The sequence below is a fragment of the Macaca nemestrina genome, chromosome 18 (assembly GCF_043159975.1).
Source record: "Macaca nemestrina isolate mMacNem1 chromosome 18, mMacNem.hap1, whole genome shotgun sequence".
Taxonomy (NCBI): Eukaryota; Metazoa; Chordata; class Mammalia; order Primates; family Cercopithecidae; genus Macaca; species Macaca nemestrina.
In genome coordinates, this window is record NC_092142.1 from 65,258,730 (window position 1) to 65,283,262 (window position 24,533).

At 46.2% G+C, this 24,533-nt stretch overlaps 1 long non-coding RNA gene across 1 annotated transcript in view; it reads right to left on the reverse strand.

The window, feature by feature from the left end:
• Positions 1–353: 353 nt before the first annotated feature.
• Positions 354–24,533, reverse strand: part of LOC105491472 (uncharacterized) — a 28,957-nt gene continuing 4,777 nt past the window's right edge. Inside the window, exons 2-3 of the long non-coding RNA XR_011616178.1 lie at positions 6,396–6,458; positions 354–896 (exon numbers count right to left, since the gene is read on the reverse strand). This is a non-coding gene — a long non-coding RNA (uncharacterized lncRNA). The remainder of the gene's footprint in view (positions 897–6,395; positions 6,459–24,533) is intronic.

A 24,533-nucleotide genomic window follows, 5' to 3' on the forward strand; every position in this document is an offset into this window, starting at 1 on the left:
CAAAATAATGGTTAATAGTGCCCAAACACACTCTCAAAAGTATCCCGGTGTATGTGGTCATCCCATAATCAAGATATGGGTACACATTAAAATCACACAGGAGCTTTGTAAGCACCTTGATTAAATCAGAATTCATGGGGGGTGAGATCCAGGCATTGGTGACAGCGATTTTTTTTTTTTAAGTATGGTTTTAATGAGCAGCCAAGGTGGAAGGCCACTGTCCTCGGTAGAAGACATGAGCCTCCTTAGTGAGCCATCAGGTCCCTGGACAGCAGTTGCCGGGGCAGATGGGGGGACTCCAGCTAGTCCTGCAGGGGACTTGGAGCAGCAAAGGAAGAAACAGGAGGCTGGTCCAGCAGACACCATCCGTGGCCCTGCCATGCTCACTGGTTCCTCTCCTGCTTGTGTTCACTTACCTGCAGGCTTCAGGAAGGGACTGGAGGCTCCTGACAGCTCATGCCGGGTGCCAGCTTGGCAGTGAGCGGGTAATTAGTGCTCATCGTGCTCCCAGAGAAAGACAGTGAAGGAAGTCGCCTGTTTCACCTTGAAGCAAAGAAGGAGAACCCAGAGAAACAGATTTTTCCACACATTCTGGAGAGGTTCTGCCAGAGAATTCCATCGAGGCACGTGGAGTCAAGCCACTGGCACATATCAGCCCCAGAGTCCAGGATGAAAACATGTCCTGTGCAGGATTTCTTGAACAGATTGTCTCCAAATGTTGCATCTCTCCTAATTAATGCTGCAAGGTAAGTTTCTGGCCTCTGGTTGCACACCAGGGAGGTTCTTGGGAAGAGAAGGGCCTGCCATCTCCTTGTCCCAGCTACAGAGAGAACAACCTATCCCCAGGGAGTTCTCTTGGGTTTGGAATCACTTTTGCAGCCCTGGCGTTTATGCTCCTGAACAAAAAGCATTTCCAAGAGGAGAAAATGAAGGTGGAGGTTTGTGAAAGGTTTCTCTTCCTAAGAGGGGCAGCAAACATCACTGTAGCTAGACCTGAATAGTGTTGGTAGCTCCCAGATATATTCTAACTACTTCCTACATTATACCTGTCAGTATTTTTCAAACTATGCTCCTGGAAAACCTCTTCAATGATGTCTTAGGAAAACTTATTCTATAAAATACTATTTAAGAAACTTCAACATACGTGGAAAAGCATTATCATTTGTGGATTTAATAATCACAGTTTTGACTTACGAGTAAGAAAGATATTGGCAGGATATTGGTTAGATATTGCCAAATTCCCCCCAAGAGAGTTATAACAATTTACGCTACCACCAATATCACACTCATACACACCTCTCACTATCTTGGCATTTTCTAACTTTTTAATCTTTACCACCCAGAAAAAATGAAAAAGATTATGTCCATGTTTTGCAGGGGTTTTCTGGCTTTTTTTTTTTTTTTTTTTTTTTTTTTTGAGAGGGAGTCTTGCTCTGTTGCCCAGGCTGGAGTGCAGTGGCACAATCTTGGTTCACTTCAACCTCTGCCTCCCACAGTTAAGCAATTCTCCTGCCTCCATGTCCCTAGTAGCTGGGATTACAGGTACCCACCACCATGCCTGGTTAATTTTTGTATTTTTAGTACATGTGCATGCCCCACTTGTACTGCAGCCAAGGGACCCCAGAAAGAAGCCCACCCTGGGTTTTATACCTGGGAGATCTATGAGACACTGGGCTAAAGCACCGAAGGACATCTGAGGAACAGGTACAGAGCCCAGGCTGTTCCAGCCAACTCCTCCTTATTAGAAGATACTGCATTCCCAGCAGAGTCCAAAGTTATTCTTGACAACTACAACTGAGAATGGCAGAAGAGCTGTGTCAGTCCACGGCCACCCAGCAACCGTCCTGCAAGCAGGTGGTAACCTGACATCATTCCTGCTCCTGTCCACACCTCCCTGGCAGCTCTGCTTTGTCCCCTGAGGTGGTCCAGACTCTAGATCAGAGAAAAGTGATCCTGTAGATGCATTAAAAGAAAGCCATATTCAGGAACAGGTCTCAGCCCAATTGACTTGGTCTACAAGGCAGAGGATTCAGAATTTGTCGAAAGCAAATGGGTATGGATTAGGGTGAGATGAGGTTAAGTACAAGTTTACCCCTGACCAGTTGTGTGGTCTTGGGAAAGCCATTTGGCTTCTCTGGCCTCAGTTTCTGTAACTGCAAAATAGGGTTGAGAGTAGCACTGACTTCCTAGTATTGTGATAAAGATGGAAAGGCATGTAAGTGCAAGCACTGTGTACTGTGCTTGACACACAGTAAACTCCAGACTCCACATACGCAGGATCAGAGCATGGAGCTGTATGGTCTTATTGCACACCCTGTGTGGGCACATGTGCAGATGCAGAAAGAACAGGACAGGCATGAGTCTGGTGGTGACAACTGAACCCAGCACCTCCCTTGAGCATCAGACCAGAGATTCACAGGAACTGAAGACTGACTTTGCCCACATCACCAACACCTGTCTTCTCCTCTGGGTCCCCAAAGTCTTGGGATCTACCCTGGAATCCTGGCACAGTGACTGGGTATCCTGAACCTTTCGTATGTTCTACAAACAGAGCTAGTCCCATTTTTCAGTCTTCTTCACCTGGTCTCCAGGGCACTTCCTTGCTTTTCTGTCCCCACCTCTCAAAACACTCTAGCCCTTCCTAAAGTTTGCACGGAGCATAGAAACACCTCCCCAAGTCGATCTTGTGTTTAAGATCACATCATTCCTAAATCAGGGTACTTGTAGCCTGAGAGATCGTTTATTTGTGGAGGAGGAAGTCAAAGCTCAGAGAGAGAATGACTTGCCCAAGGTCAACTGCTAGTTGGCTGTCAAGCCAAAACCAGAGCCTCCACATGCTGACCCCTGCCCAGTACTCCCCGCCAACCTGCTGTGGCTCCCAGACACAACTGTCTCCCACTTTTCTGGGAGAGTCTCCTGGTGAGAACTCTGCTTTTTCACTCTATCTGGGACGAAAATAGAACAGACTGACTTTGTAATGTCATCAAATATTAAGCTTGATTTTCCCACTGACATCCAAATTGCCAGCAAGCTTGAAAGCCCCAGTGGAGCCCATTGGCTGTGCTAAAAGAATCAGGGACTTGCCGCTCGGGAAGGAGAACAGCCCCTCTCAATGGCAGGAGGAGACGGGCTGGGGGAAGGGGGGCCTGCAGAGCTCAGTGACCACCAGGAAGCCAGGGACAGGGCAACAGCGAATAAAGACAGATGGGGGGTAAGGGTCTTCCATTAAAATTTTAAACCACAGGCACTCCATGACCAGGCATACTTGAAATGCCATCCCTGGGAGATGGAAGCCAAGAGGCTGTTAAGGTTATTGTGTGAAGTTGCCAAAAATGGAAGACATAATGCATCACTTGTCCTTTGGAAATTTTTTGAAAGGAAAGTTCTCCATGACATGGAACCCCTTGTGCAAATGGGGGCAGGGAAATCAAGCAACATTTTCTCAGCAGTTTTCCTGAGAGTAACACCAAAGTCTCATCATATTTGAGAGGGTAGAGTTAGAACAATCTCTAGAGTTAGAGACATGGGTGCTGCAGTTAGAAAATTCTGGATTTGGTCTCTGGCTTCATAAATTTTTTCACTGGGCAGGTCCATTAACCTTTCTGAACCTTGGTTGCCCCACTTGTAAAATGAGGCTAATAACATGCCCTCAAAGGGCTGTTCTGAGGATTAAATGGAGGGCATGACTAGGACTGTTGGGTCATGCCTATAATCCCAGCACTTTGGGAGGCCAAGGCAGGAGGATCCGTTGAGGCCAGAAGTTTGAGACCAGCCGGGGCAACATAAGGAGACCCCCATCTTTATAGACAAAGAAATAGCTGGGCATGTTGCATGCCCATAGTCCCAGCTATTCTGGAGGCTAAGGTGGGAGGGTCGCTTGAGCCCAGGAGTTCAAGGTTGTGGTGAGCTAAGGTGGTGCCACTACACTCCAGTTTGGGCAACAAGGGCAAGATTCTATCTCAAATAAATAAAAGGGGTACGTTATAAAGAACCTTGATGGAACCTCACCCTAAGTAAGGTCTTAGAAAAGGAGAGAGAGGGTCTTTCTATTTTGGAGTTTAAAATGGACTTTATGGTTTACTTATTTTCATGACTTAATTTTTCATATGGGGAAACTGAGTCCCAGATGATAAAGTGACTTCCCCACAGCCCCTGACAGCAGAATTGAATTCAAGTCTTCTGATTCTCTGGAAATGGGCTTTCTCATATCAAGGGACACCTCCTCCCCAACATCTCCTGGCTTCTTTTCCCCAAAGCTCAATATCTCTTAAATATTCAGTATGAGGTGTGGGAGTGTGGGAGAGAAAACAGACTGTGTGTTACTGTTTATGATGCTCAGCCTTTCAAGGCAAGGCTGATATCTAACCCTGCAAAGTAGATGATTCCTGTGCAACTTTCCCAAGAAATTTGAGTCCTGTGAGTGTTAGCACAGCAGGAAAAGAGAAAGAAGGGCAGAAAGACTCTTAGAACCAATCACAGCAATGGCCAGGCACTGTGGCTCATGCCTGTAATCCAGCACTTTGGGAGGCCAAAGTGGTCCGATCACTTGAGGTCGGGAGTTCGAGACTAGCCTGGCCAACCTGGTAAACCCTGTCTACCAAAAATTTAAAAAATGAGCCAGGCGTGGTGGTGCATGCCTGTAATCCCAGTCACTTGGGAGGCTGAGACAGAAAAATCACTTGAACCCAGGAGGCAGAGGTCGCAGTGAGCTGAGATTGTGCCACTGCACTCTAGCCTGGGCAACACAGCAAGACTCCATCAAAAAAAAAAAAAATGAACCAACACAGCAAGATAAAGGAGCCATGCTCTGACACTTTTTTCAAACAATTGCAGGAGGAGAGAAGTCACAAACAGCTATAGCTGAATGTGTGGAACCAATGAGTGAATCCAGAGATGCAAAGTTGTAGAAGACTCCATGTGAACACACACCACGCATGTGCAAAAGGGAGCAGGGACCCTAGCGGGACTACAGACCAAGGGATGATGGAGGTGTCATCTTGAGTTAAATTAAAGCAAAGTGCTCATGCTTTTTTTCTTCTTATAATCTATCTTGATGGGAGTTTTCTGATCTTTGCAGTGCCAAGTGCATGTAGAATTTAAGTAGTTGTTTTCGTGCCCTTTTGTGTACATCTGGGTTGTTCAAACCACTAAAATATTTCCTCCTCTAAGAAGTTGGAGGATGGGGTGACACCCCTCACCCCCACCCGCAGGTAATGCTAATTTTACTGCTCTGCAACCACAGGCTCTGATCCCGCATGTGTGGGGCACTTACTAGCGAGCATTCAGGGAAGATGCTTGGCCTCAGGAACACGCGTTCTAGCTGGAAGGCAGAGGTGAGATTGTGTGTGAGTAAAAAATAAAGAGACGGTACTTAGAAAACCATGTAATGAGGTGAAAGGGAAAGATCCTAGAGATAGATAAATTCAATTCTCCAGTATGTCAAATGGAGACACTGAGTGGACCAAAGAAGAGAAATGACTTGCCCAAGATCATACAGCCACTTCATGGTGTGGTGAGGACTAGAAACTGTCCTTTTTGAGCAGTGCTCCGCATCCAAAGTTTCCTGTTGACTGCACTCTTGCAAATTAAAGATAATGGAGTTAACAGAGAACAATTGTAAGTCAGATACCAACAGGTGAAATGAGCCCAAGGAAACTTCATCTAAACTTATGCTACACTCTGCTTCTTCTTGTTGGTGTCAGGAAGGAACTGAAAGTTTCATCCATCTTCTTGTGCAGACCAGACCCTCCTCCTGAGCCCAGACAGACCCCTCAATCAGAAAGAACCAGATCACGCCTGCAATCCCAACATGCTGGCAGGCCGAGGCAGGCGCATTGCTTGAGGCCAGGAGTTTGAGATCAGCCTGGGCAACATGGTGAAACCCCATCTCCACTAAAAATACAAAAAAATTAGCCGGGCGTGGTGGCAGGCGCCTGTAGTCCCAGCTACTCGGGAGGCTGAGGCAGGAGAGTGGCGTGAACCCAGGAGGCGGAGCTTGCAGTGAGCAGGACATGGGGCCACTGCACTCCAGTCTGGGCAAAAGAGCGAGACTCCGTCTCAAAAAAAAAAAAAAAAAAAAAATGAAAATTAGCTGGGCGTGGTGGCCCCAGCCAGTAGTCACATCTACTGGGGAGGCTGAGGTGGGAGAATCACCTGAGCCTGGGGAGGAGGTTGAGGCTGCAGTGAGCCACGATCATGCCACTCCCCTCCCAGGAACAGTGTGACCTGGTCTCACTGTGTCTAGTCAATTGCCGCATTAAGGATACTGCCCCAGGGCGTTGCCTTTCAGCCCTATAAGGCCAATGCTGCCCAAGTCACCATATATATTCATGAGCTGAGGCTCCAAGGTCCCAGTAAACACAGATGTTCTTATAAGTCGGCTTCATGGCTCTTACCTTTCACCTTCAAACAACTGATCACCCCATATCTGGTCGGCTAGACATTGGCCACGATAATGTCTGTTGGTAGATAACAGAAAAAATAAACCTTGCACATTGAGTCAAAATGATACAGTGAATCTAGAAGGCATCTCTGGCACACTGTGTCCAAGGACCCAGAAAGACCACCCCTCATCCACAGGGCCACGAGGGAGGGTGTTTTCAACAGCTGGCATTAACACATGGGCTGACGGGAGACTAGTGGCCACCTCCCCTGGTGGGGATTTCAGCAGCCCCCACTGGACTCCCACAAATGGCAGAAATCATGCTGGTGTGACCACAACAGGCTAAAATCCTCCAAAAACGGCTGTCTGCCAGGGGACTCTGATGATTTGTAATCAAATTGTGTTTCATTAAAGAGAAAGCATCCAGAGTTTCCTGTTGGCTGCATTCTTGCAAATGAAAGATAATGGAGTTAACAGAGAACAATTGTAAGTCAGATACCAACAGGTGAAGTGAACCCAAGGAAACTTCATCTCTTTGGATGCATATATGTGGCTTGTGGGTCCTGCTTGAGCTGGTGGGAGGTGAGCCGGATTCTATCTTTGCCCAGAAAGCATGGTTCACATCAAAAACAGGTCGGGGGTCCCTAACCATATAACTCTGGGCCAGATAGTCTCTGCCCTGACCCTGGTCTTTAAAACAAGAAAGATTTGTAGGGTGACCAGCAAAGTGACCACTTTGCCAAGAAATGGGAAGTTTCCCAGGCCACAGTACTTACGGTGCTATTATTATTAATTATTAATATTAATACAATCAGGAAAATTCTGGACAAACTGGGATGAGTTGGTCACCTGACTGGATTTCCCAAAATCCCCTGAGTTGCAAGAACCCATGATCCTGTAACGAATGTGTTGTGAGCCTAATGGGGTTTCAGGCACACAGAAGGGACTCTGCAAGAGCCTTCCATTTCCTGCGATCTTGGCCAAGCACTGTCCCCTTAGCCTGTTCTGAGATCTCAGAGTTCCATGCTGGTGAAGCCTCCAGAAAGGTAATCACCTGCCACCTTCACCACATATTTGTGCCCTTCATTATGCAGAGAATGCAGTGTCTAAAACAACAACCTGCAAAGATTGGCGAATATCTCTCCTCCAGCTGAAAATATGGAGGCCCAAAGCAGTTTTGTGATTTTTCTTGAGGCCACATGGAGCTAGGATTCCAACACAAGTCTGTGGACTCCAAGCCCAGTGACTCATTGACCATGCCAGGCTGCTGTGTCTCTCCCCACATACACCCAGGCACCCCTATGCGTTCAGACACGTGAGCACAGGGCTCTAAAGCGCTGTGTTCCCCGACCATGAAACATCTGCTCACTGCCTGCTCCTTTTGTCCAGAGCTCCTCACTTCCTGGGTACCCACTCAGAACTGGGCACCTCACTTACGATCACACCAGCATTATTTCTGCCCTTTGTGGGAGTCTGGTGGAGGCTGCTAAAGTACCCCACCAGCCCCTGGTCAGCCCATGTGTTAATGCCCAGTGGAGGGAGAGGTGATCAGCGTCCCAGCAACCCCTTATCCAGGGGTCAACCACACTTCACGTCATGCAACAGGGGACCTCCCTGAATCATCGGGGTCTCAGTCCTTGCTCCCTTCTCACCCCCAACAACTGCCCAGGAGTAAGGGAAGGACCTGAAAGGGAAGACAGGTGGAAGACGGGCAGGCTGCCCCACCCCGCCATGGCCAGAGGTTCCCGGGAGCAGAAACCCTTGAAGCCTGGTGTCCTCTGAGGCCCAAACTGGGCCAGAGAAACCCAAAACCCTAGCCAAGAGGGACAGAAACCCAGGAGGAAACGGGGCCTGCGAGGAAGCGGCAGCGTGTGATTTTTAATTTACTTTTTCTTGCCCTGAGACAAAAATTAATTTGACTTGGGAAAAAAAAAAGTAACTTTTTACTCGACTTTTAAAAGTAAAATTTCTGCAACTCTTTTTCCACTTAACAGAACATTTCCTCGACTTCTAAGGCATAATGTTAATATGCGCCAAAGATGGGGAATTCCCTGGGCTCAGCGCACATATCATTAAACTGATTTTTTTCCTAATTTCCTAGTAATACTGGCTGGGTTATGCTAACAGGAGAGTTAACAGCTAATTTTGCTATAGGGAAGATAATAACAGGAAATGATCTTTAATAATGAATTAAACAGACTCCTTGGATCCTGATTCTTTTTATTAGATAAGGTCAATGGCATCTTAAATGAGCAAATCTGTCCTAGGCCAGCAACAAGATACAGGGAAAATTGGCAAGCTGACTCGCAGGATAAGGCATGAGTGCTGAAGATCAGACTGCAGATGGCAAGGGGTCTGACACAGTGGAAAGTTCACGAGCGTTGGACTCACACCTGGACACCAACCCACCCTCACTGTGGGACCTTGAGCAAGACCTCACCTCTTCAAAGCTGCCTCCTGAACTGTTCACAGGATAATAATTCCTACTTGGTGGAGCTTTGGAATCCATTATATTTGCCCCCTTCAGTTTGTAGAGAATGCAGTTTATAAATCATCTTACTTCATCTATATTGTCCTTGTGGCCGGGCACAGTGGCTCACGCCTGTAATCCCAGCACTTTGGGAGGCCGAGGCAGGTGGATCACCTGAAGTCAGGAGTTCCAGAACAGCCTGATCGATATGGTGAAACCCCGTCTCTACTAAAAATAAAAAATTAGCCAGGCGTGATGGTGGGTGCCTGTAATCCCAGTTACTCAGGAGTCTGAGGCAGGAGAATTGCTTGAACCTGGGAGACAGAGGTTGCAGTGAGTCGAGACTGCGCCACTGCACTCCAGCCTGGGCAAGAAGAGCGAAACTCCATCTCAAAAAATAATAATTATATATATACATATATAGCCCTTGTTCTGTAAACTACTTATCTCCTTTTTTTTTTTTTAGCCACACAGATTTTTTTTTTTTTTTCTCCCTGAGACAGGGTCTTGCTCTGTCACCCAGGTTGGAGTTGGCAGTGGCGAGATCTCGGCTCACTGCCACCTCCACCTTCCAGGTTCAAGCGGTTCTCCTGCCTCAGCCTCCTGAAGAACTGGGATTACAGGTGTGTGCCACCACATTCAGCTAATTTTTGTATTTTTAGTAGACACCAGGCTGGTTTCAAACTCCTGACCTCAAATGATCTACCCACCTCTGCCTCCCAAAGTGCTGGGATTACAGGCATGAACCACCACACCTGGCCTTAATAACACAGATTTTTTTCAGGAGACATCACCAACCTATGTATTCATTAGTCATATACCTGTTCTACTCCATTCCTAGCATAGATTTATATACATCAAATATACACAAAAATAGAAGAAGTCAATATAAACTAAATATCAACTGAAGTTCTAATGTTTTCTTGCAGGAAGAGGGAGATATGGAAAAGTTGGAGGGATGGGGAGAGCCAGTTGTTGGCCATGGAAATCATGATTGCCTTGTGGCTGGGAGCAGCTAGATCTGCCTTGTTTCATCAAAGAGGAAACAGAGGCATGGAGAGGTTAGAGGCTGTGTCAAGATCATGCAGACCTCACCTCCCTGTGCCCAGTTCCCTTTGCATTGTATAAAGTGGAAGTGGTGTTGATGTCACAGCCTTAGGGAGCCACAGTGGGAGTTTGAGTGAGGGCAGGGTGAGGCACAGCCTGCGTCTGAATGCTTAGCCCAGTAACTTACACAGGCATGGAGTTTCATCCCAACCAAAGTGCTGGCTCACGTCGTTCTAGCTAAAGCCCATGTGTGGAGGTTCCGGTTCCCAGAAGTTTCCAAAGCGGGGGATGTAATTACAATGTTTTAAAGCAAACAAACACACATCCGAGTGGGAGGACTGCATATTTATTTGACTAATTAGAGGGAATTCACTGAGAGGATGTACAATAACATCAGCCTTTTTTTTTTTTTTTTTTTTTTTTTGGTAATACTAATTGACATTTTCTTTTGACATTTTATTAGTAGCTCATCTTTATTTTTATTGTGCTCTCAATAAAGTACCAAGGCAAAGCATCGTACTCTCTGGCAATAAATGAGCGTGAATCATGCATCACGTAAATAGCAGTGTCTCGGGAAGCCGGAGGGGCAGAGCGCCAGTTATCAGCCTGATGCCGGGAGAGGAGGGGAAAACCACGGGCATTTATCAGGCACAGACTAAGGCTTTGCAATTTGTTGCCTGGCTGCTGAGAGCACTGGTTGTGCTCGACCCAGTTCCCAAAGAGGCTGCTGTCAGCACTCCTGGGCCCAAGCTGATATTGCATCCTGATGACCAAGAAAGACACACAAGTCGGTAGACATCCCAGCCCCTTCTGCCGCCTCCACGTGTCTGCTGTTTATACCAAGAAAGAGGCAAGAAACTGTTGTCTCAGTCAGCACAGTTAATACATGTTTTCTGAGAACCCAAACCTGTCTGGGCTCAGCACAACGTCGCTAAAAGAGCAACTTAGAGTCCTGCAGATCTGGATTCAACTTCAGCTCTCTGAGCCTCCATTTTCCTTCTGTAAAATGAAATACCTACTCATGGAGTTATACTGATAATTTAGTTAGAAAATGATATAAAGCTGCCAGGTGTGGTGGCTAACACCTGTAATCCCAGCACTTTGGGAGGCCAAGGTGGGCAGATCACTTGAGGTCAGGTGTTCAAGACCAGCCTGACCAACATGGTGAAAACTTATCTCTGCTTAAAAAAAAAAAAAAAAAAAAAGAGAAAAGAAAAGAAAAAAGAAAAATTTGCTCGCTATGGTGGCACACCTATAATCCCAGCTTGAACCCAGGATTGCAGTGAGCCAAGATCATGCCACTCCACTCCAACCTGGGCAAAAAAATACAAAAACTACATAAAGCACCTAACACAATGCCTTATGCAGGCATGTGTACCAGTAAGATTTATTGTGGAAAACACAATTAATTCAGCTCAAGGAACTTAAAACTAGGACGTAGTAGTAAAGGAGTGTGAAGAATTTCACCCCAAAACATTGCTCCCTGGGATAAAGAGTGTTTTGTAGTGAAGGCCCTTAGAAGGCCTTCAGATGCTAGACGAGACTTTTGCTAGAAGAGGCAGATGCTAGAAGAGACTTTTCCTGATCTGCATAAAGACAGGACAGAACCACGAAGAACAGCAATTGTTTTTCCTCGCCAGCCTTCCTGTCTCTAAATTCTCTAACTCTCCCAAAGCGCGGGCTGAAGCTCCCTTCTTTGCCCAAAGAAGAAAACAATGACCTCTGACCCCTTCGCTGAAATTTCACTAACTGAACCCATGTCGCAGGAAGGAAGACCAAAGTCTGTCAACACGCCTGGACAGACCTTGGTCACACACCCTTGTTTGCTCTGCTGACCCGACCGATTTTGCCCCAGACTATTGTATGTTCTTCAAGCCCATTGAATTCTCCTAAAAATCATTTACTATCCCCCTAAAATCACCCACACTTCCCCATCTCCCTTTCCCCTAAGAAAGCAGGGCATATAAGCATCTGTATCCCACTGAGCCATCACTGGGATTCTCGCTGTGTGCACCGTAGTCATACATTTGTATGCCTTTTCTCTTAGTAATCTGCCTTTTTGTGAGTTGATTTTTCAGCAAAACTGAGGGCAAAGCCGGGAAGCCTTCCCTTTGCACCCACAGTAGATGCACAATAAATGCCCCTAACAGACACCATAATAAAAACTCTTTATTTTTTTCTTCCTTAAAGGTACCCACCTTTCTTGGCAGTGGAGAGAGAGGAAGTCAGAAACACAAATCACTGCAGTATATGACTGACTGCAACAGGTTGGGCAAGTCAGGAGCCACAGAAGGTCTTTGAGTAGCAGAGAGGGATGGCAAGAGCTGCACCGCAGGCAGAGAAGCAATACCGCCTGTAGCACTGAGCACTTGAAAAGTGGCTAGTCCACACGGAAACATGCTGTAGGTATAAAATGCACACTGGATGTCCAAGACTGAGTGCCATAAAAAGAATATAAAATACTCATTAATAGCTTTACAGGTCAGGCACAGTGGTTCATGCCTGTAATCCCAGCACTTTGGAAGACCAAGGCAGGAGGATTACTTGAGGCCAGGAGTTTGAGACCAGCCTGGGTAACATAGTGAGACTCTGTCTCTACAAAAAATTTAAAAACTTAAAAAATAGAGGGTGTGGTGGCTTGAGCCTGTAGTCCCAGCTATTCAGGAGGCTGACGTGGGAGGATCACTTGAGCCCAGGAGGTGAAGGCTGCAGTGAGCCGAGATCACGCCACTGCCCTCCAGCCTGGTGACAGAGCAAGATCCCATCTCAAAAAAAAAAAAAAAAAAAAAAAAGTTTTTATACTGATTAGATGTTGAAATGATAGTATTTTGAATATATCACGTGAAATGAAATATATTTTTAAATGAATTCTACCAGTTTCCTTCTCTTTTTTAAGGTGGCTGCTAAAAAATTCAGAATTACATACATGGCTCACATTATGTTTCCATTGGACAGCACTGGCCCTGGAATGTTTGCCGGACATATCAGAGCATGGCAGGGGGCGGCAACAACATCTGGGCCACTTCATTCCAGCTAAACTGCTGATGTCCCCTCAGCCCCGCCCTGCCTCTCCCACTGCCAGTTCACCGAGTAATTAACATGCCTTGAAGCAAAAAGCCCCGGCTCCTGAATGTGCTTGATGAGGATGCTCAGAGAGTTTTGCAAAGTTGTGTCAACAGGAAACATCCAGACAGTGTTCTGAAACACCCCGTGTTATCCAGAGGAGGGATCCAGTGCCAAAGTGCCTGGCTCTTAGCCGCGTGATCTGGTGGCCATAGCTCGCTCCCAGCAGCAGCTATTTCACAAGGTAAATTAAAAAGCAACCAGCGTTTTCCTCTCTAGCTGGCACCAAATGGATTGTTTTTCTCTATTTCCCTAGTGGAGAGCTCTCTAAAGCCTGCAGGATCTATCCCAGTGGACCCCATGCCTGATGCTTCCAGGGATGGAGACTGCACAAAGCAGATACTGTTCCCCTGCACTTGGCTTTGGTCTGCATGCCCCAGGCTCAGACTTGAAATTCAAACCAACAATGCCACTGACCTTCTGGGTGGGAACCTTGAAATTATGCCTCTCCTTTTCTCTATCAGCAAAATGGCAACACTGGGTTGCACGATCTGGAACATTCTGGGAGAAGGCATGCTACTAGGGTGGTTAAGTGGATGTGTCCTGCAGTCAGAAGGGCCAGGGTTCAAGTCTCGGTTCTGCCACCAACAGGCCAGACAGCCTGGGGCAAATTACTTTGCCTATGTGAGCCTGTTTTCTCATTTGTAAAATGGGAATGCAGAGAGGGATGATCTCGTGGATTGCTGGGTGGTTAGATTAGATAATGGGGGAAAGATGTATAGTGAGATATTTGGCACTTAGGAAGCACCAAATAAAGTCATCCAATAAATAAAGACTTCACAGTTTGTTTTGGAAGCATTTGTCCAAGCCTCAGAAGGCCTTGGTCCGTGCTGGGGTCTAATATCTCTTCCAGCTGCTGCTAAGCAACTCGGGATGCTCAGATTCTGATGCTGCTTCCAGATCCAGAGGATCCTCACCCAGCAAAGGCAGGGACAGGGAGGGGCGAGGGAGAGAGCTCTCTCTGGGGATGCTTTCAAACTAAAAGGAAGCACAGATGGGACTGGAGGGAATCACAAATCTAGACAGGAACAATGCTGTCATTTCATTTTAGAAATTCCTTAATCTTAACATTTTTTATTTACATTTCAGTAGTCACATTTTGAATATTCAATGTCTTCGGGCAGAAACAAAAATTTCTCAGAACTGTCAGTGGCTGGGTGGCCCCATAGCCTCTTAGCTAAATTTGTGTTTGTTTTTTGGTGGTGGTGGTTTTTTCTTTTCTTTTCTTTTCTTTTTTTTTGAGGTGGAGTTTCACTCTGTTGCCCAGCCTAGAGTGCAGTGGCGCAATCTTGGCTTACTGCAGTCTCCACCTCCTGGGTTCAAGTGGTTCTCCTGCCTCAGCCTCCAGAGTAGCTGGACTACTGGCTCCCATCACCACATCTGGCTAATTTTTGTATTTTTAGCAGAGATAGGGTTTCACCATGCTGGCCAGGTTGGTCTCGAACTCCTGATCTCAAGTGATCCGCCCCTCTTGGCCTCCCAAAGTGCTGGGATTACAGGCTTGAGCCACTGCACCTGGCCAAATTTGTGATGTTAAATAAATGCTCTCTCTCTCTACTGAAGTCAGGAGAAAAGCAAGATATTTGAGGCTTGCTTCATCTTTCTCTAGGATTTTCTTTTTTTCCTTATACCTATATTCTTATGTTACATCTGGATCAGTTTTATCATGAACATCATATATAACTTCAGAATTTTTCCTCCTATTTTGAGGTAGCAAAGGTGACATTCCATTTCTAATTCATTCAGTATATAAAAAAATCCATAATATTTTCTTGAAATCCTCATGACCTAGATAGAATTCCTAGATAGAATTATATAACTAAAAATTAAAAGCAGTTATTAAAGTTTATTTTGTTGAATATTATGAATGCAGGTTCTACAAATATTGTAATTGTGATATAATCTAATTTCTATTATTCTGTTCTGTATTATTATTTAAATTTTATAAGCATTGCTTGGCTCAGAAAGGAAATAATATTCTTCCTAAAGCTATCTAGCTAATACTCTCAATATTTATATTAATTGTAACTCTGTCTCCCTATTTATTTGTCAATTGAAAAAATTTAAGATGATTTAGTAAATCGAATTAACTCTCATAATCAAAATTAATTATGGCAACACTTGACTCTCACAACAATTTATACTTCCAACAATTGATAAAATTAAAAAAAAAATCGGCTGGGCACGGTGGCTCACACCTGAAATCCCAGCAGTTTTGGAGGCTGAAGTGGGAATATCACTGAGGCCAGGAGTTGAGGACCAGCTTGGGCAACACGGCAAGACGCTGTTTCTACCCCATCCCCCCAAAAAAATCACTCTACAATACTTTCAGAAAGCTTACCTACATTTGAAAGTGGATATTTAGATAGTAACAATAAATCCAAAAATATACCATCTTGTATCATTACTTATTGTTATATAAATGTTCACTCAATCATTGATGACTCACAACCTTACAAATCCCAGAAACGACACTGAACTAGGCATTTGGCTGTTCAGCCATTCAAAGCTGAATACCAAGATCAAAACCAAACCTGTTTTCATCTCTGTATCAGTCAAGGCCCAACCAGGGAAACAGAAATCACTTTAATTGAATTAATGCAGAGAACTGGTTATACAAATAAAATGGCTAATTTTGTGCCAACTTGACTGAGCCACAGGGTGCCCAGATATTTGGTTACATGTTATTCTGGATGTGTCTGTGAGGGTGTTTCTGGATGAGTTTAGCACTTGAATCCATAGGCTGGGTAAAGCAAATTGCCCTCCCCCATGTGGGTAGTTCCCATCCAATCCATTGAAGGCCTGACTAGAACAAAAAGGTGGCATGAGGGAGAATTTGCTGTCTCTGCCTAATTTTTTCTAGCTGGAACACCAGCCTCCTGCCTCCAGACTTGGACTCAGGCCGTAACTGACACCATTAGTAATCCTGGTTCTCAAGCCTTGGGACTCAACCAGGGAATATACCACAAGCTCTCTTGTTTGATAGTTTGACGACCACAGATCCTGGGTCTTCTCAGCATCCATAATTGTGTGAGCCAACTCTACGTATGCATGTGTGTGCGCACATATGTGTGTGTGTATCTCCTATTGGTTCTGTTTCTTTGGAGAACCCAGACTAATTGAACAAGTAATGGATGAGTACCAGGGGACAGCAATGCCATCCAAACGTTGAAAAGAGCAGGAGACTCCCACCTCTAGGCTGGAGGCACAGGGGGAAGAAGTGGAGTTACTGGAGCCCAGAGCTGGGATCACACAATGGAGACTGGAACCTAAGGGCACTTCTATGGCAGGAGCTGAAAACACAAAACCACAGAGGAGATACAACCACTGCCTGAGAACCCACTGCAGGCAGAGAGAGGAGGAGGAGAACACTGGCTCCTCTCTTCCTCCTACCCGGCAATCTCCTAAGAGTGCTTCCCACTGGCTGAGCCCAGCTGGAAGCCAGCTGACATAGGAGCCTCTGGGAATCATCCCATCCCACTGTCCTACAGACCAGAGTCAGGGAAAGGCAAGAAATAGACCTAACCACAAACATGCTCAGGACCATCCCTGTACAGTTTCTTATCCTCACAACAATCCTAAAACCTAGGTGGTTCACAATTACCAGCTGAGTAAGTGTAGTTCAGAGAGATAAAGTAACTCTCCCAAGGTCACACAGCTAGCAGACAGTGAAGTTCAACATCTCAGCAACTCTAAGACCCCGCCTTCTCACTTTCTCTATTTGTATTATAAAGGTAAGACCCCCCCTTCTCACTTTCTCTATTTTTATTATAAAGGTAATACAGCAATTCTTGTAAAAAAATTTTAGAAAATCCAAAAATAGAAGAGAACTACCCCTAATCCTACCACTTAGAGCTACCAACATCGTAGATGCTTTCCTCTCTAGTCTTTCTTCCAAGCATAATAAACATCATTCCCAGCAAAACTGGGATAAGCTGGACATGCAGTTTCATGTCTTTGATTTTTCCATCTCTGTGGTCACAGTGAGAGGCAGAGTGGTGAACAGTTAGGGAACACTCACTGCCACGTGGGCCATAAGTCCTGGCTCACTGCCTTACTGGCTGCTGCTTCTCCATCTGTAATGTGGGGATTATTGTAATATTGCATCTGCACCACAAGGTTGCTAGGAGGAATAACTGAGTTATTCCTTGTGAAGTCTTAGAGCAGTGTCTGGCACATTATAAACACTATTACCATGATTATTATGTTTCCATGGCAGCAAAAATGCACACGAGCACCATTTTAAATGGCTGCATACACATTCCATTGAACGAATGGATAGACAGAAGTTATTTAAGCCCTTCCCAATGGTTGGACACTAGGAGTCTTTCCAAAGTTTTGCTACTATATCCAGTGATAAATAACCTCAACATAAATCTTTTCACATCTGTGATTTAACTGACTTTCATCCTAGAAAAGCAATTGCTGGATCTAACGATAGGAGCTTGTTTAAAGCTCAATGCATGGTGCTAAATTGCTCTTTGGAGCAATCTGCACTGTTTCTGTATCACTGTATGGGGAGAGACTCTGCAGCCCGGGCATTATCAAGTAGTTGTTTCAATGTTATTATTATTTTTGCATACATGCCAAGCAGATGGGCAATAATGATAGCCGTCATTTTAGTCAACGTGTCTTCTCTTTAGCTACTTCAGTGAAACTCTTCTACCCCGTCTCTCAGCACTCCGCACCAACAACCATGTATTTTCTGCCCACACCTCCTGACACAGACAAACCATCCATTTCCCAACCATCAGCTGAGATGCAGGGGAATAACTTCTCCCAGCGGACTGAGGTCACTGAAGACACCAAAACATGGCCATCCCAAATTGCTCTTGGGACTTGTCAACAGCAATGACAATGCAAAAGGCAAAAAAAGAAAAAAAACAAAAACAAAAACAGAGAGAACAGCTTTGCAAAGTATTTGGAAGAAAGGCTTCTGGGACCAAACCTCAAGAGAGACCAGGACCAATGGCACATTCTAGAGGCCAGGAGGTGCATGTTTTCACCCAGCGGGAGGGTAGGCAACACTTGGGAGATCCCAGTTGCCCAAAAGCCCTGCAGAGCCAAAGGCTCCAAGGCCACAGGTGAACAGGGATCAACCTGTGCCTTCCAATCAGGAGACCAGGTTTCCAGCTGCCGCTACTTGGCTCCCTTGAGGTCACCCACAGAATACTTAGGGTATTTTATCCAATTATCAATGAAAATAATTGCTTTTCAAAACTGTAGCTATAATTCATCTACTCAGGATAGAACCAAGACACTAAGCCTGCAGCATGTTCCAGGTGCTCAGGGACTTTCCACAAATGTTTACAGAATAAATAAATCAACGTAGTATGGAAAATTGGTTTGGGATTTGTCAAAAGTTCTGATGGAACTGAACTCTCTTGTCAAGACTTAAGAGATCATTAACAGAAGAAAAAAATCAATATGTTTTAGCTGACTGTGATGTGCAAGGCATTTTGCTAGATGCATGGAGACATTAGAGGGAAAAAAAAAAAAAAAAAAAAAAAGGATGGTCCCTGACCTCCAGCTTCTCCAGTTAAGAGTGTGCGCTTGGATGCAAAGAGATTTGGGTTTGAGTCTCAAAAACCCAATTCAATCGCTGAGTGTGTGTAGGCAGTTGTCATCATTTAGTCTTCAACCCTCAGTTTTCTCATCTGTGAAATGGAACACTAACAATAACCACCTGCCAGAGCTGTGTAAGAATAAATGCGACAATGCTTGCAACATGCCAGGCAATGAATGAACAAGAAAGGGCAGCTGCTCCTGTTTATTTTTTATCAACAAGGATGGGAAGAGGCTGTGCTGATCATTTTGGCAACCCCAGATGAACTGTTTGCCCTACAGCAGGAAGACCAGCTCCAGGCTTTATTAATGATTGGATTTAGGCATCCTCCTATCACCTTATATCTTAATTAGAGCTGCAAAGAACTTGTCTCTTTTTTTAATTTTATTTTTCTTTAGAGTCAGAATCTGGCTCTCTCACCCAAGCTGAAGCGCAGTGGCGTGATCTCGGCTCACTGCAGCCTCAAGCTCCTGGGATCAAGTGATTTTCAAGCCTCAGCCTCCTGATTACTTGGGACTACAGGCATGAGTCACTGCACCTGGCTGAAGACCCTATTTCTAATAGATCACGTTCACAGGCCCGGGAGTCAGGACTTAAGCATATCTTTATGGGGGACACAATTCAATCCACACTGGTCACGCCCTTCCAGTTGGCTGGCTCCTTCCCTTCCTTAATACCAGGCCCTGCCCAAACATCACCTTCCCAAGAGGCTTCCAGACCCACCCTATCCCAGGCAGCCCTCACCACAGCTCTTGCCCTCCTTTTGCTTTACTTGACTTTTCTCCAAAGAACTTGTCAGCACCTGCTATATTATTTTTTTAATGTTTAGTATTGCATGTTTGTTATCTGCCTCCCTAACCAGTGCATAAACTTCCTGAGGGCAAGGGTCAGTCTGGCATACAGCTGGCACTCAATAGATGTTTGTGGAATGACTGAGACAGTGGGTGATGACTGGAGAGTTGCTCTGCTGGGACGCTGGGGACACCTTTCTCCTCCCTGCCAATTACAAAGCATCTTCTCATTTTGGAGACACTGGAGTAGTGAGGAGTAGTGGCCTCCTAAAGACATCTTCTTCCCAGGAACCTGTGGATGTGACTGATACAGTTTGCATATTTGTCTCTTCCCAAATCTCATGTTAACTGTAATCCCCAATGTTGGAGGTGGGACGTGGTGGGAGGTGACTGGATCATGGGAGTGGACCCCTCATGGCTTGACGCTGTCCTTGCTATAGTGAGTGAGCTCTCATCAGATCTGGTCATTTAAAAGTATGTGGCACCAGCTGGACCCAGTGTCTCACGCCTGTAATCCCAGCACTTTGGGAAGTCGAGATGGGTAGATCACCTGAGGTCAGGAGTTCCAGACCAGCCTGGCCAAGATGGCAAAACCCCATCTCTACCAAAAGTACAAAAATTAGCCAGGCATGGTGGCACATGCCTGTAGTCCCAGCTACTCGGGAGGTTGAGGCAGGAGAATTGCTTGAACCTGGAAGATGGAGGTTGCAGTGAGCCGAGATTGCACTACTGCACTCCAACCTCGGTGACAGAGTGAGACTCCATCTCGAAGTAAAAAAAAAAAAGTATGTGGCACCTCCCTGCCACCACCACCACCCCCAACTTGCTCCTGCCCCCGCCCCTTCACCTTTTCCATGATTGTAAGCTTTCCGAGGCCTCCCCCGAAGCAGAGGTCAGCACCATGCTTCCTGTACAGTCTGTAGAACAATGAGCCAATTAAACTTCTTTTCTTATACATTACCCAGTCTCAGGTATTTCTTTATAGCAATACAAGAACAGCTGAACATGGTGACCTTACATGGTAAAAAGGAGCTCTGCAATGTGATTAAGTTAAGGATCTCAGCCTAGCGCAGTGACTCACACCTGTAATCCCAGCACTTTCGGAGGCTGAGGTGGGTGGATCACCTTAGGTCAGGAGTTCAAGACCACCCTGGTCAATATGACAAACCCCCATCTCTGCTAAAAATACAAAAATTAGCTGGGCATGGTGGCGGGCACCTGTAATCCCAGCTACACGGGAGGCTGAGGGAGGAGAATTGCTTTAACTCGGGAGGCGGAGGTTGCAGTGAGCCGAGATCACGCCACTGCACTTCAGCCTGGTAGACAGAGTGAGATTCAATCTCAAAAAAAAAAAAAAAAAAGTTAAGGATCTCCAGATGACAGATTATCTGAGATTGTCCATGCGGGTCCCATGTGATCACAAGCATCCTTAAAAGAAGGAGGCAGGAAGGCCAGCATCAGAAAAGGCCATGTGATGGAAGAACCGGAGGTAGTGCTGATACACTTTGAAAAGAGAAGGGATCCGAAGTCAAGGAGAATGGACGGCCTACAGCAGCTGGGAAAACTAGGAAACCACTGTTCCCCCAGAACTTCCAGAAAAGAGCGCAGCCGACTAATGCAATTTTAGAACGGGGAGGCCCATGTCAGACTTCTGACCTCCAGATCTGTAAGATAAGAAGTCCGTGCTGTTTTAAGCCACAGCAGCCATAGGAAATGAATACAGAGTCCTTAAGGCTCTCTCTGAAGCAGCTTCCCCTGAGCCAGGCAGGTTAGCAAGGCAGTGAGCATTTGCAGGTGAGGAACCAGGGCCCAGAAAGGTCAAGCAGCTTGCCCCAGGCCACACAGCTGGGAAGTGGCCAAGCCAAGAGTTGAACCTGGTTTCTCTGGCTCCAGAGTCCTGGCTTTGGCCCCAGCACCAGAATAGAGGGTCACTAAGCAGCTTTGCATGGCCTGTGAGACAGTCTCAGCCCTGCCAGACCTCTCAACAGCCACCCGTCCCCGGGACCCACATCAAGATGGCTGTTTGAGGAAGGTTCTGTTTCTAATGGCTCATCCTAGTAGAAGTGCACTTTCAGTGATATTCATGGACACATCTGGGCCCTGTGGGGTCCAGGCCATAGCCTGACTGTTTGGGTAGAAGAGCTGATGTGCCCCTCAGTTGTCTTCACACTGACACTCTACAGGGCCCAACCTCCATGGGCAGCCCCAGCAGCCACCCCACCCCAGCTAGAGCAGGGAAGGAGGGATGGAAGCCCCCAGTGCTCAAGTGCCAGAGCATTCTCCTATCCAGGTCTCCTCTGGGTCTCCCAACAACCTATGGGGGTTTCTCATTACGTCATTTCACGGGGCAGGAAACAGAAGCTTGGGGAGGATGCTAATTTACCACAAGACCCCACAGAGAGAAGGAAGAGCTAGAATTTGCATCCAGGCCCTGAGGAACTCGAAGGCTGTCCATCCACACTGGCCCCAAGAGCCCCACACCATGACTGTGCCAGCAGAGGCGAGAGGGTGGAGTGTTCACGAGATGAGCTACCCAGTCACCCACTCATGGTCAGGGCCATGGGCCTGGGGATTCCTTAACACCATTCTATGGCTATTCTGGAGACCCGTGTATCTCTAACGGCTATAGCATGTTAGCATGTTTTCTAGCAGTCTTTTTTTTTTTTTTTTTTTTTTTTTTTTTTGAGATGAAGTCTTGCTCTGTCACCCAGACTGGAGTGCAGTGACATCATTTCAGCTCACTGCAACCTCCGCCTCCCAGGTTCAAGTGATTCTCCTGCTCAGTCTCCCAAGTAGCTGGGATTACAGGCGTGCACCACCATGCCTGGCTAATTTTTGTATTTTTAGTAGAGATGGGGTTTCACCATCACCATGTTGGCTAGGCTGGTCTCAAATTCCTGACCTCAAGCAATCCGCCTACCTCAGCCTCCCAAGGTGCTGTTTAGGATTACAGGCATGAGCTGCCATGCCCAGCCTCTAACAGCCTCTTTGTTATTTTTTTTATTTTTAATTCCTGTGGGTACATAGTAGGTGTATATATTTATAAGTTACATGAGATATTTTGATACAGGCATCCAATGCATAATAATCACATCAGGGTAAATGGGGTATCCATCACCTCAAGCATTTATTCTAAGAGTCTTGAAAATAACCTGGATTCTAGCTTCATTCTCTCTGTCTTTTCTGCACACACACACTTATATATGCACATATACATCCTTTCCCATGCATATTTACACCCGCACACACAGAAACACACCCACTTACACAGGTATATGCATACACACACTCACTTAGATACACATGTGCACACACACGTACATGTACACCTGTAAACACACACATGTTGATGCACACACCCAAAACCACTCACAAGCACACATATACACATGCCTGGGCACACACATGCACACAACACACACAAGTGTTCACACATTTGCACACACCTTTACACAGACTTACACACAGACATACATACATGCACATCCACCTACATGTGCACATACACCTTCCCCAACACAAGCACACATACACACACTCACAGTTGGGCCGTGGCTGCTGTTCCTGCAACCCACCTGCTTGTTTATTCAGGAAGATGAAACAACCCTGACCTATTGTTGACTCTCGTAGAAGAAAAACAGACTATAAAATCCTCAGCTTAACATGATCTAATCCCAGCTCCCTGCACATCGATTCCCTTCTGATGCTGCCGTCGAGCACATCTATTTCCACAGAATGTGCATTTGATATTGGAGAAATCGCAGGATTAGTCACTTGACCTTACACGTCTCCTGCTCACCCCAAATGGGTCTCCAGGCTCCCCAGCCCCAGCCTGATGCCATCTCTCTGAGCATTTCTCTAGCATGGCAGAGTCTCACCTCCTGCAGGAGGAGGAAGGTATGCATGAGCCATGTGCACGGAGACCAGGAAGAGCTGCACCACCCTCAGCTGCCACCACAGACAAGGATACCCCTACGGTCCTTGGTTTCCTTCTGTAGTATACAGATAAAAGTCCTTGCCCTGCCCTCTGCACAGAGCAGAGGGATGACGTGGAGATGTACTTGAGTCCAGAGAGCAGGACAGGGGATGGCAAAAAGCAGTATAGAAGATTCTAGAAAAGGTGTGGACACAGGGGAAGAGTGAAAGCAGTCCACATGGGGACTAGATTGAATGCTGTATCTGGCCAGCTTTTAAAGGGCTGAGCATTTGCCACCCAGTTCGGAGACTGGCTTATGAAAGACCCCACTCAATGTCCGGGTTTCAGCAACCCTGGGGTTAACTGTCAGTCTCTTTGAGACACCTGCTCTCAGGACTCACCCATGGGAATTCTGCATGTGCACAGGGGTTAAGATTTCAAGTCAAACCATGCAAGACCTTTCTACCAACTAGGCAGAACTCTGTGGCTATGTGTTCTCATGAGATGCAGTCGCCTGATTGAGCTTAAAATAAATGTTCAATGACCAGTCCCTGAGCTTGAAGAAGATAGCCTTGACTTCTGAAAGGGGCCAGCAGGTAGAAGCAGAAGGATCTGAGCCCAGATCCCAGCTCTGGCATCTACGTACTAGTTGGGTGGCCAGGAACAAGTTTCTTAAGCTCTAGAAGTGTCTGTTTTCTCATCTTTTGAATAGGAACAATGCCAGTTCCACCTCAGAGCATTTTGAGAGGATTTAGTGACTTGCTATTCACAAAGTACCTAGGACAGCACTCACGCACCATAAATGCTCATAAATGGGAGACCCACTCCTCCCCTCTGAACACTTACCAGCCTGTCCTGGGACAAGGTCATAGTGAAAGCCAGCTCTGAAATCAGACTCCATCTGGGTTGGGACCCTGGTTTGTGACTTTGGGCAAGTCACTTGGTCTTGGAGTGTCTGGGTACTCCCCTCTGCAAAATGGAAATCATAGAAGTACTAACCCCATGGGCTGTTAAAGAAAGTGGCACACGATTGCATGGAAGGGGATACCTTGTGAATGCATGGGAAGGGGGTGCCTTGTAAATGCACGGGAAGGGGGTGCTTTGTGAATGCATGGGCATTGCAAGCTCTTGGTTTAGTTTCAGTTTCATCAAAAGCAGCCCCTGAGACAAAGATTTGGTGCAAGTAGTTAACTGAGAGGCGATGCCAGAATATGGTGAGGGAGCGAGGAGGTGATCAA